Here is a 10,162-nt window from a genome sequence, read left to right as displayed (position 1 = left end):
ATTTTGTGAAAAATTTCCAAATTGCTGCTGAACTTTGAAGCCCTCTGGTGTCTTCCAAAAGTAAAAACTCATAAATTTTATGATGCAAACATAAAGTAGACATATTGTATATGTGAACCCAAAAATGTTTTATTTTGAATATCCATTTTCCTTACAAGCAGAGAGCTTCAAAGTTAGAAAAATTCAAAATTTTCATTTTTTTCATCAAATTTTGGGATTTTTCACCAAGAAAGGATGCAAGTTACCATAAAATTTTACCACTAAGTTAAAGTAGAATATGTCACGAAAAAACAATCTCGGAATCAGAATGATAACTAAAAGCATTCCAGAGTTATTAATGTTTAAAGTGACAGTGGTCAGAATTGCAAAAAACGCTCCGGTCCTTAAGGTATAAAATGGCCTGGTCCTTAAGGGGTTAAATGACACTTTTTACAGATATCTTTAAGAAATGGCTTTCTTCTTGCCATCTTCCATAAAGGCCAGATTTGTGCAGTATATGACTGATTGATTTCCTATGGACAGAGCCTCCCACCTCAGCTGTAGATCTCTGCAGTTCATCCAGAGTGATCATGGGCCTCTTTGCTGCATCTCTGATCAGTCTTCTCCTTGTATGAGCTGAAAGTTTAGAGGGACAGCCAGGTCTTCGTAGATTTGCAGTGGTCTGATACTCCTTCCATTTCAATATTATCGCTTGCACAGTGCTCCTTGGGATGTTTAAAGCTTGGGAAATCTTTTTGTATCCAAATCTGGCTTTAAACTTCTCCACAACAGTATCTCGGCCCTGCCTGGTGTGTTCCTTGTTCTTCATGATGCTCTCTGTGCTTTAGACGGACCTCTGAGACTATCACAGTGCAGGTGCATTTATACAGAGACTTGATTACACACAGGTGGGTTCTATTTATCATCATTAGTCATTGTTCCTCACTGAACTTCTGGAGAGAGTTTGCTGCACTTAAAGTAAAGGGTCTGAATAATTTTGCACACCCAATTTTTCATATTTTTATTTGTTAACAAAGTTTGAAATATCCAATAAATTTTGTTCCACTTCATGATTGTGTCCCACTTGTTGATTCTTCACAAAAAATTACAGTTTTATATCTTTATGTTTGAAGCCTGAAAGGTGGCAAAAGGTCGAAAACTTCAAGGGGTCCGAATACTTTCACTATGCACTGTGTGTGTGTGTGTGTGTGTGTGTGTGTATATATGTATATATATATATATATATATATATATATATATATATATATATATACACACACACGCTGGCAGAGGTCATATCTTTATTAATGCGCTGTGTGGGGGCATATTATAAATGCGCTGGGGGAGCTAGATATATAGTAGATAAGTAGTAGTCCCTCAGCACTGCAGGAGTCTGCTGATGTCACCTCTTCTGAGCATGCTCAGAAGTAATAATGGATATTATAAACCAGGTACAAACAAATGACATAAAGGCTCATCTGTTTGCCATAGACTTCAATGTTAAAAATAACGGACGTTAAAGGGGTACTCCGGTCCGAAGACATCTTATCCCCTATCCAAAGGATAGGAGATAAGAGGTCGGATCATAGCTGGGGACCCCCACAATCTAGCATGCAGCACCCACCTGTAAGAGCAATAAACAACAAAAAAATAGCCTTCAAAAAATACAAATCTGATGGGTCAGCTATAACATTTAAACAGTACAAGGAGCTTAATAAAATCTGTAAAAATGTAATAAAAACAGCAAAAATTCAAAATGAGAGACAGGTGGCCGAAGAAAGCAAAACTAATCCTAAATATTTTTTTAGATATATAAATACAAAAAAACCAAGGACAGAGCATGTAGGACCCCTTAATAATGATAATGGGGAGGTTGTCACGGGCGATCAAGAGAAGGCGGAGCTACTGAATGGGTTCTTTAGTTCTGTATATACTATGGAAGAAGGAGCTGACATTGGTCAGGTCAGTGCTGGTAACACATCATGTAATGTATTGAACTGGCTTAATGTAGAGATGGTACAAGGTAAGTTAAGTAAAGTAAATGTAAGCAAATCTCCAGGGCCGGATGGACTACACCCAAGAGTTCTTAGAGAGGTAAGTTCAGTAATATCTGTACCCTTGTTCATGATATTTAGAGATTCTCTGGTGTCTGGTATTGTGCCAAGGGACTGGCGCAAGGCTAATGTGGTACCAATCTTCAAGAAGGGCTCTAGGTCTTCGCCAGGCAATTATAGACCGGTAAGTCTAACGTGCATTGTGGGTAAATTGTTTGAAGGACTTATAAGGGATTACATACAGGAATACATAGGGGATAATAGTATTATAAGTGATAGCCAGCATGGGTTTACTAAGGATAGAAGTTGTCAAACCAATCTAATTTGCTTTTATGAAGAGGTGAGTAGAAGCCTTGACAGAGGAATGGCTGTGGATATAGTGTTTCTGGATTTTGCCAAAGCATTTGATACTGTCCCTCACAGACATCTGACAGGTAAGTTAAGGTCCTTGGGCTTGGAAACTTTAGTTTGTAACTGGATTGAACACTGGCTCATAGATCGTACCCAGAGAGTGGTGGTAAATGATTCGTACTCTGATTGGTCCCCGGTTATTAGTGGTGTACCCCAAGGTTCAGTACTGGGCCCGCTGCTGTTTAATTTATTTATCAATGATATAGAGGATGGTATTAACAGCTCTGTTTCTATCTTTGCAGATGACGCCAAGCTTTGTAGCACAGTACAGTCTATAGAGGATGTGCATAAGTTACAAGATGACTTGGATAGACTAAGTGTCTGGGCATCCACTTGGCAAATGAGGTTCAATGTGGATAAATGTAAAGTTATGCATCTGGGTACTAATAACCTGCATGCGTCGTATGTCTTAGGGGGGATTAAACTGGCAGAGTCACTGGTAGAGAAGGATCTGGGTGTACTTGTAGATCACAGACTACAAAATAGCATGCAATGTCAGGCTGCTGCTTCCAAAGCCGGCAGGATATTGTCATGTATAAAAAGAGGCATGGACTCGAGGGGCAGGGACATAATACTCCCCCTTTATAAAGCATTGGTACGGCCTCACCTGGAATATGCTGTTCAGTTTTGGTCACCTGTCCATAAAAGGGACACTGCGGAGTTGGAAAGGGTGCAGAGACGCGCGACTAAACTAATATGGGGCATGGAACATCTTAGCTATGAGGAGCGATTAAAGGAGTTACAATTGTTTAGTCTTGAGAAGAGACGTTTAAGGGGGGATATGATAAACGTATATAAGTATATAAATGGCCCATACAAAAAATATGGAGAAAAACTGTTCCAGGTTAAACCCCCCCAAAGGACGAGGGGGCACTCCCTCCGTCTGGAGAAGAAAAGGTTTAGTCTAAAGGGGCGGCACGCCTTCTTTACCGTGAGGACTGTGAATTTATGGAACGGTCTACCTCAGGAACTGGTCACAGCAGGAACAATTAATAGCTTTAAAGCAGGGTTAGATACATTCCTGGAACAAAATAACATTAATGCTTATGCAGAATTATAAAACTACATCCCTTTCCCTTATCCCCTTACATCCTTCCCTTCAATCCCCTGGTTGGACTTGATGGACGTATGTCTTTTTTCAACCATACTAACTATGTAACTATGTAACTATATATACTGCCGGAAGCGCTGGAGGTTCTCAGTCTTTTGCCTCCCAACCACGGGGACGGATTATCGTGATGTCACGACTCCGCCCCTATATGACATCACGCCCCACCCTCTCAATGAAAGTCTATGGGAGGGGGGCGTGACAGCAAAAGACTGAGGACCTCCAGCGCTTCCAGCAGTACTTACAGGTGGGTGCTGCATGCTAGATTGCGGGGGTCCCCAGCGTCGGGACCCCCTGTGATCAGACATCTTATCCCCTATCCTTTGGATAGGGGATAAGATGTCTTGGGGCCGGAGTACCCCTTTAATTTACCCGTTTCTTGTGACGGAAGAAAAATTAGTGCAGGTGCCGTCTTTTTTCTTCCGTCACAAATACCGTCTGTTATTCATGACGAGCTATAACTGGTAATAACGGATAATCAAAAAATTCCATAGACTTGAATGGGATTTTGTAACGGACGTTTAACATCTGTTATTAAGGCTTTTCTAACGGAAGTTTACAACAGATTTTTTAACGGAACAACTTTATAGTGTGAAAGGGGCCTAAGCTGCAGTCTTAAAAGGGTACTCCACTGCCCCAGTGCTTGGAACATTTTGATCTGAACGCTGAGTGTGGGGTCGTGATGTCAAGCCACGCCCCCTCAATGCAAGTCTATGGGAGGGGGAGTGGCAGCCACCACGCCCCCTCCCATAGACTTGCATTAAGGGAGCGTGGCCGTGACAACACTACTCCCTGGAGCCCGTACCCAGCGTTCGGAACAAAATGTTCCAAACGCAGGGGCAGTGCAGTACCCCTTTAACCAATATGCAACTCTCCCATCTGTGGATGTGACTGCATTTTGGAGGCGGGTCACTGTAGTCATGCTAATCCCAGACACACTGTCACGTTTACAGATCCGTTAAACATTGTTAGCTCAGATAGATTGTTATACCCAGCAAGAGCAATCACTCAGGGTTAGGTAGACATAACTTTTCCATTTTTTATTTTCTTCAAGCTTCATCAGGTATAAATATTTTGTACAATTAGAGTATACACAGATATGGTAAGTGACCGTCTTAACAGATAACCAACTCTCCCATCTGTAAACGTGACAGCGTTTCTGGGGTGGGCATGACTAAGGGGGCCCGCCCCCAAAACGCTGTCACATCCATGGATAGGAGAGTAGGATATTTTTTAATGCTGTCACTTACCATATCTGTGTATACTCTAATTGTACAAAATATTTATACCTGACAAAGTTATACCTAATAAATACACTGCTCAATAAAATAAAGGGAACAACACAATGTAACTCCAAGTCAATGACACTTCTGTGAAATCACACTGTCCACTCAGGAAGAAACACTGATTGACAATCAATTTCACATGCTGTTGTGCAAATGGAACAGACAACAGGTGGAAATTATAGGCAATTAGCAAGACACCCCCCAATACAGGAGTGGTTCTGCAGGTGGTGACCACAGACCACTTCTCAGTTCCTATGCTTCCTGGCTGATGTTTTGGTCACTTTTGAATGCTGGTGGTGCTTTCACTCTAGTGGTAGCTTGAGAAGGAGTCTACAACCAACACATGTCGCTCAGGTAGTGCAGCTTATCCAGGATGGCACATCAATGCGAGCTGAGCATGGAGGCACTACCAGGAGACAGGCCAGTGCATTAGGAGACATGGAGGAGGCCATAGGAGGGCAACAACTCAGCAGCAGGACCGCTACCTCCGCCTTTGTGCAAGGAGGAGGAGGAGCACTGCCAGAGCCCTGCAAAATGACCTCCAGCAGGCCACAAATGTGCATGTGTCCACTCAAACGGTCAGAAACAGACTCCATGAGGGTGGTATGAGGGCCCGACGTCCACAGGTGGGGGTTGTGCTTACAGCCCAACACAGTGCAGGACGTTTGGCATTTGCCAGAGAACACCAAGATTGGCAAATTCACCACTGGTGCCCTGTAATCTTCACTGATGAAAGCAGGTCCACACTGAGCACATGTGAGTCTGGAGATGCCGTGGAGAACATTCTGCTGCCTGCAACATCCTCCAGCATGACCGGTTTGGTGGTGGGTCAGTAATGGTGTGGGGTGGCATTTCTTTGGGGGGGCCACACAACCCTCCATGTGCTTGCCAGAGGTAGCCTGACTGCCATTAGGTCCCGAGATGAGATCCTCAGACCCCTTGTGAGACCATATACTGGTGCGGTTGGCCCTGGGTTCCTCCTAATGCAAGACAATGCTAGACCTCATGTGGCTGGAGTGTGTCAGCAGTTCTTGCAAGAGGAAGGCATTGATGCTATGGACTGGCCCGCCCGTTCCCCAGACCTGAATCCGATTGAGCATGTCTCGCTCCATCCGCCAACGCCACGTTGCACCAAAGACTGTCCAGGAGTTGGCGGATGCTTTAGTCCAGGTCTGGGAGGACATCCCTCAGGAGACCATCTGCCACTTCATCAGGAGCATGCCCAGGCATTGTAGGGAGGTCATACAGGCACGTGGAGGCCACACACACTACTGAGCCTCATTTTGACTTGTTTTAAGGACATTACATAAAGTTGGATCAGCCTGTAGTGTGGTTTTCCACTTTGATTTTGAGTGTGACTCCATATCCAGACCTCCATGGGTTGATACATTTGATTTCCATTGATAATTTTTGTGTGATTTTGTTGTCAGCACATTCAACTATGTAAAGACGAAAGTATTTCATAAGATTAGTTTATTCATTCAGATCTAGGATGTGTTATCTTAGTGTTCCCTTTATTTTTTTGAGCAGTGTATTGATACCTGATAAGGAAAATAAAGAAACATTTTGTCTACCTAACCATGAGCGATTGCCCTTGCTGGGTATAACAATCTATCTGGGCTAACCATGTATAATGCATTGCCTCCCCCGAGTGTGTATATTATCCTATAGTTTGAAGGAGATTCTGTGGAGCTCCATTGTACAGGGGACACTTGTACTTATTTAAAAGCAGGATTGGGAAGCCTTGTTCTTTGATAAGTTGCCGAATCCTGTAAGTCCAATTTCACTGTATGAGAAAGAAAATGGAACAGCCAAGGAAGGTCACGACACTACCCAAGAAAAAAGGTACTTTTTCTGATCTGTATTTCCTTGAGCTGGAGAATAATTGTTGAGATAACATAGTAGTTTATCATCATGAGAAACATTGAGCTAAATGCCTCTAGGGCTGCTGGCAAGTCAAAGGTCAATTATAAAAAATAAAGAAAGTCTACATTTACATCTCTCAATAATAAAACAAAACATTCACTTTTTTATACTTTTATTTATCTTCTGTACAGTTACAACGTTGTTTTTATGTGTGTATGTATGTATATATATATTATAAACACACATATACACATACATATATATGAGTGACAAGCAAGACATAAAAAAGGCATTAAATAAAAGAAAACCACACAAAACAAGGAAATAATTCCGCTATAAAAGGAATCCTACACAAAAACCTTCAGTGCACCCCAAAAATAAGTCCAACTGTACACATTCATGTTACCACTTGTGGTGTATAGTTTTCATTCTGCATTCCACTTTTTTTGGTTTTAGATTGGTCACACATTTTTACATACACTAAGAGCAAATTACACCCTACTTACACTAGTTATACTAAATACATTTTAAAATAAAAGCATTTTATATGGATTCTTTCTACTTCCCTATGTCCCACTTGTCTAACCATGACAGATAAATGAATAAACAAAAAAATAAATAATGTATGCAGTAATATGGACTTTATTATGGTAACAATTACGCATTCCTTTAAAGAAATAACAGACTATTCCTTAGTAAGATAAGTCCATGTTTTCATTGCTTACATTAAGAGCAGGAGGGTATCCTTTGTAGCGGAACATGTACCCAATGGGGGAGATTTAGCAAAACCTGTGCAGAGGAAAAGTTGCCCAGTTGCCAATAGCAACCAATCAGATCTCTTCTTTAATTTTGCAGAGGCCCTTTCAAAAATGAAAGAAGCGATCCGATTGGTTGCTATGGGCAACTTTTCCTCTACACAGGTTTTGATAAATTTCCCCCAATGTGTGTGCAGGACTGGCATGTGACCACGGTATCTAATCACGGGCCTCATGATCACATACCATACTTACAGGCAACACCTTTGGGAGACAAAGACCCTTGAGTGGACATTAGAGGAGTTATCCAAGAATAGGAAAACAGAGCTAACTTCTTCCAACAGCACAAAACCTATCCTCAGGTTGTGTATGGTATTACAACTTGGCTCCATTTACTTCAATGAAACAGAGCTGCAATACCAAAAACAACCTGAGGACAGTTGTGGTGCTGTTTTTGAAAGAAATCAACTCTATTTTCTACTCCTAGATAACCCTTTTAAGTACCTATGCTAAAACTGTGGGGAATTTTCCAACATTTAATATTGCCGATTCCCCCTCCCCCCCTCTTAGACAACCCTCTATAACTTTAGAGGGGTTATCCAGCCTTACAAAACTGATAGCCTAGCCTATTCTGCATAGCCTATCCTCCGAATAGTCTATTAAAGGGGTACTCCCAGTACTTTTTTTTATTTTTATTTATTAACTAATGCCAGAAAGTTAAACAGATTTGTAAATTACTTCTATTAAAAAATCTTTATCCTTCCAGTACTTATTAGCAGCTGTATGCTACAGAGGAAATTCTTTGCTTTTTGAATTTCTTATTTTTTTTTGTCTTGTCCACAGTGCTCTCTGCTGACACCTCTGTCCGTGTCAGGAACTGTCCAGAGTGGCATAGGTTTGCTATGGGGATTTTCTCCTGCTCTGGACAGTTCCTGATACGGGCATCAGGTGTCAGCAGAGAGCACTGTCGACATGACAAAAAAAGAAATTCAAAAAGAAAAGAATTTCCTCTGTAGCATACAGCTGCTTATAAGTACTGGAAGGATAAAGATTTTTTAATAGAAGTAATTTACAAATCTGTTTAACTTTCTGGCACCAGTTGATTTAAAAAATGTTTTTTTCCACCGGAGTAACCCCCTTTAATGATGGATAGGCAGGGGTCTGACTACCCCACCTATCAGCTGATTGAAGGGGCCTTGGCGCTTGTGTGAGCACTGCAGCCTCCTCAGTGTTTACCTGTGCCTGAATCTGAAGTTGCCAGGCTATTAGTAGTGTTGGTGCATTGTTGTACCACTACCTTGCTTCATGCAAGGCCACAGAGATTATAACAGCACCACATCTACTTCAGAGACTCTGCTGATCTAATACTAATGGTCTGAGGATAGACCAGTCTTTTCCAACCAGTGTGCCTCCAGCTGTTGCAAAACTACAATTCCCAGCATGCCTGGACAGCCGAAGGCTGTCCGGGCATGCTGGGAGTTGTAGTTTTGTAACAGCTGGAGGCACACTGGTTGGAAAAGACTGGGATAGACCATTGGTTTTGTAAGGCTGAATAACCCCTTTAACAAAAGAGCTTCCAGACTCTGATCTTTAAAGGGGTACTCCGGGGAAAAACTTTTTCTTTTAAAATCAACTGGTGGCAGAAAGTTAAACATAATTGTAAATTACTTCTATTAAAAAAATCTTAATCCTTCCAGTACTTATTAGCTGCTGAATGCTACAGAGGAAATTCCTTTCTTTTTGGAACACTGATGACATCACGAGCACAGTGCTCTCTGCTGACATCTCTGTCCATTTTAGAAACCATGCATAGCAGATGTATGCTAAGGGCAGCATGGTGGCTCAGTGGTTAGCCCTGCTGCCTTGCAGTTCTCGGGACTTGGGTTCAAATCCCACTAAGGACAACAATAAATAAAGCATTATTATTATTATAACAACATCAGCAGAGAGAACTGTGCTCGTGATGTCATCAGAGAGCATTCCAAAAAGAAAAGAATTTCCTCTGTAGTATTCAGCAGCTAATAAGTACAGGAAGGATTAAGATTTTTTATTAGTAGTCATTTACAAATATGTTCAACTTTCTGCCACCAGTTGATTTAAAAGAAAAACCGGAGTACCCCTTTAATGTTTCCCACTTACAACAACTGATCTGATAACTATTTCTGTCACTCCTCAGAGGCAAAGATAGACAGTGCAGATATCCTCTATTAAGGAGCCATACCAAACTTACACATGCAGTCTTTGGTGCAGTTTTTTTCAAATATGAGGATAAATATAAATCCCTTTATATTTTCCCTTCTGGCCTAGAACTAGCTACCAAAATTAATACATTATTCTTCATGTCCTGAGTTATACCCAAATACAGTGTTTCCCAAGCAGGGTACCTTCCAGCTGTTGCAAAACTACAACTCCCAGCATGCCCGGACAGCCAAAGGCTGTCCGGGCATGCTGGGAGTTGTAGTTTTGCAACAGCTGGAGGCACCCTGGTTGGGAAACACTGCCCTAATATATACCTACAGAGCTGATGCACTTTAATCACTACAACAATGCACAAAGTGGCGTGAGGCACAAGCATCATTAAAGGGGTTGTCCTACCAACAACACTTATCCCCTATCCTGTAGATACAGGATAAGCGTATAAATGCAGGGTTCAAGAATGAGGGTCGTAAGTAGAGATGAGCGAACTTACAGTAAATTCGATTC

The sequence above is a fragment of the Hyla sarda genome, chromosome 3 (assembly GCF_029499605.1).
Source record: "Hyla sarda isolate aHylSar1 chromosome 3, aHylSar1.hap1, whole genome shotgun sequence".
Classification (NCBI taxonomy): Eukaryota; Metazoa; Chordata; class Amphibia; order Anura; family Hylidae; genus Hyla; species Hyla sarda.
This window is presented reverse-complemented; position numbering follows the sequence as displayed.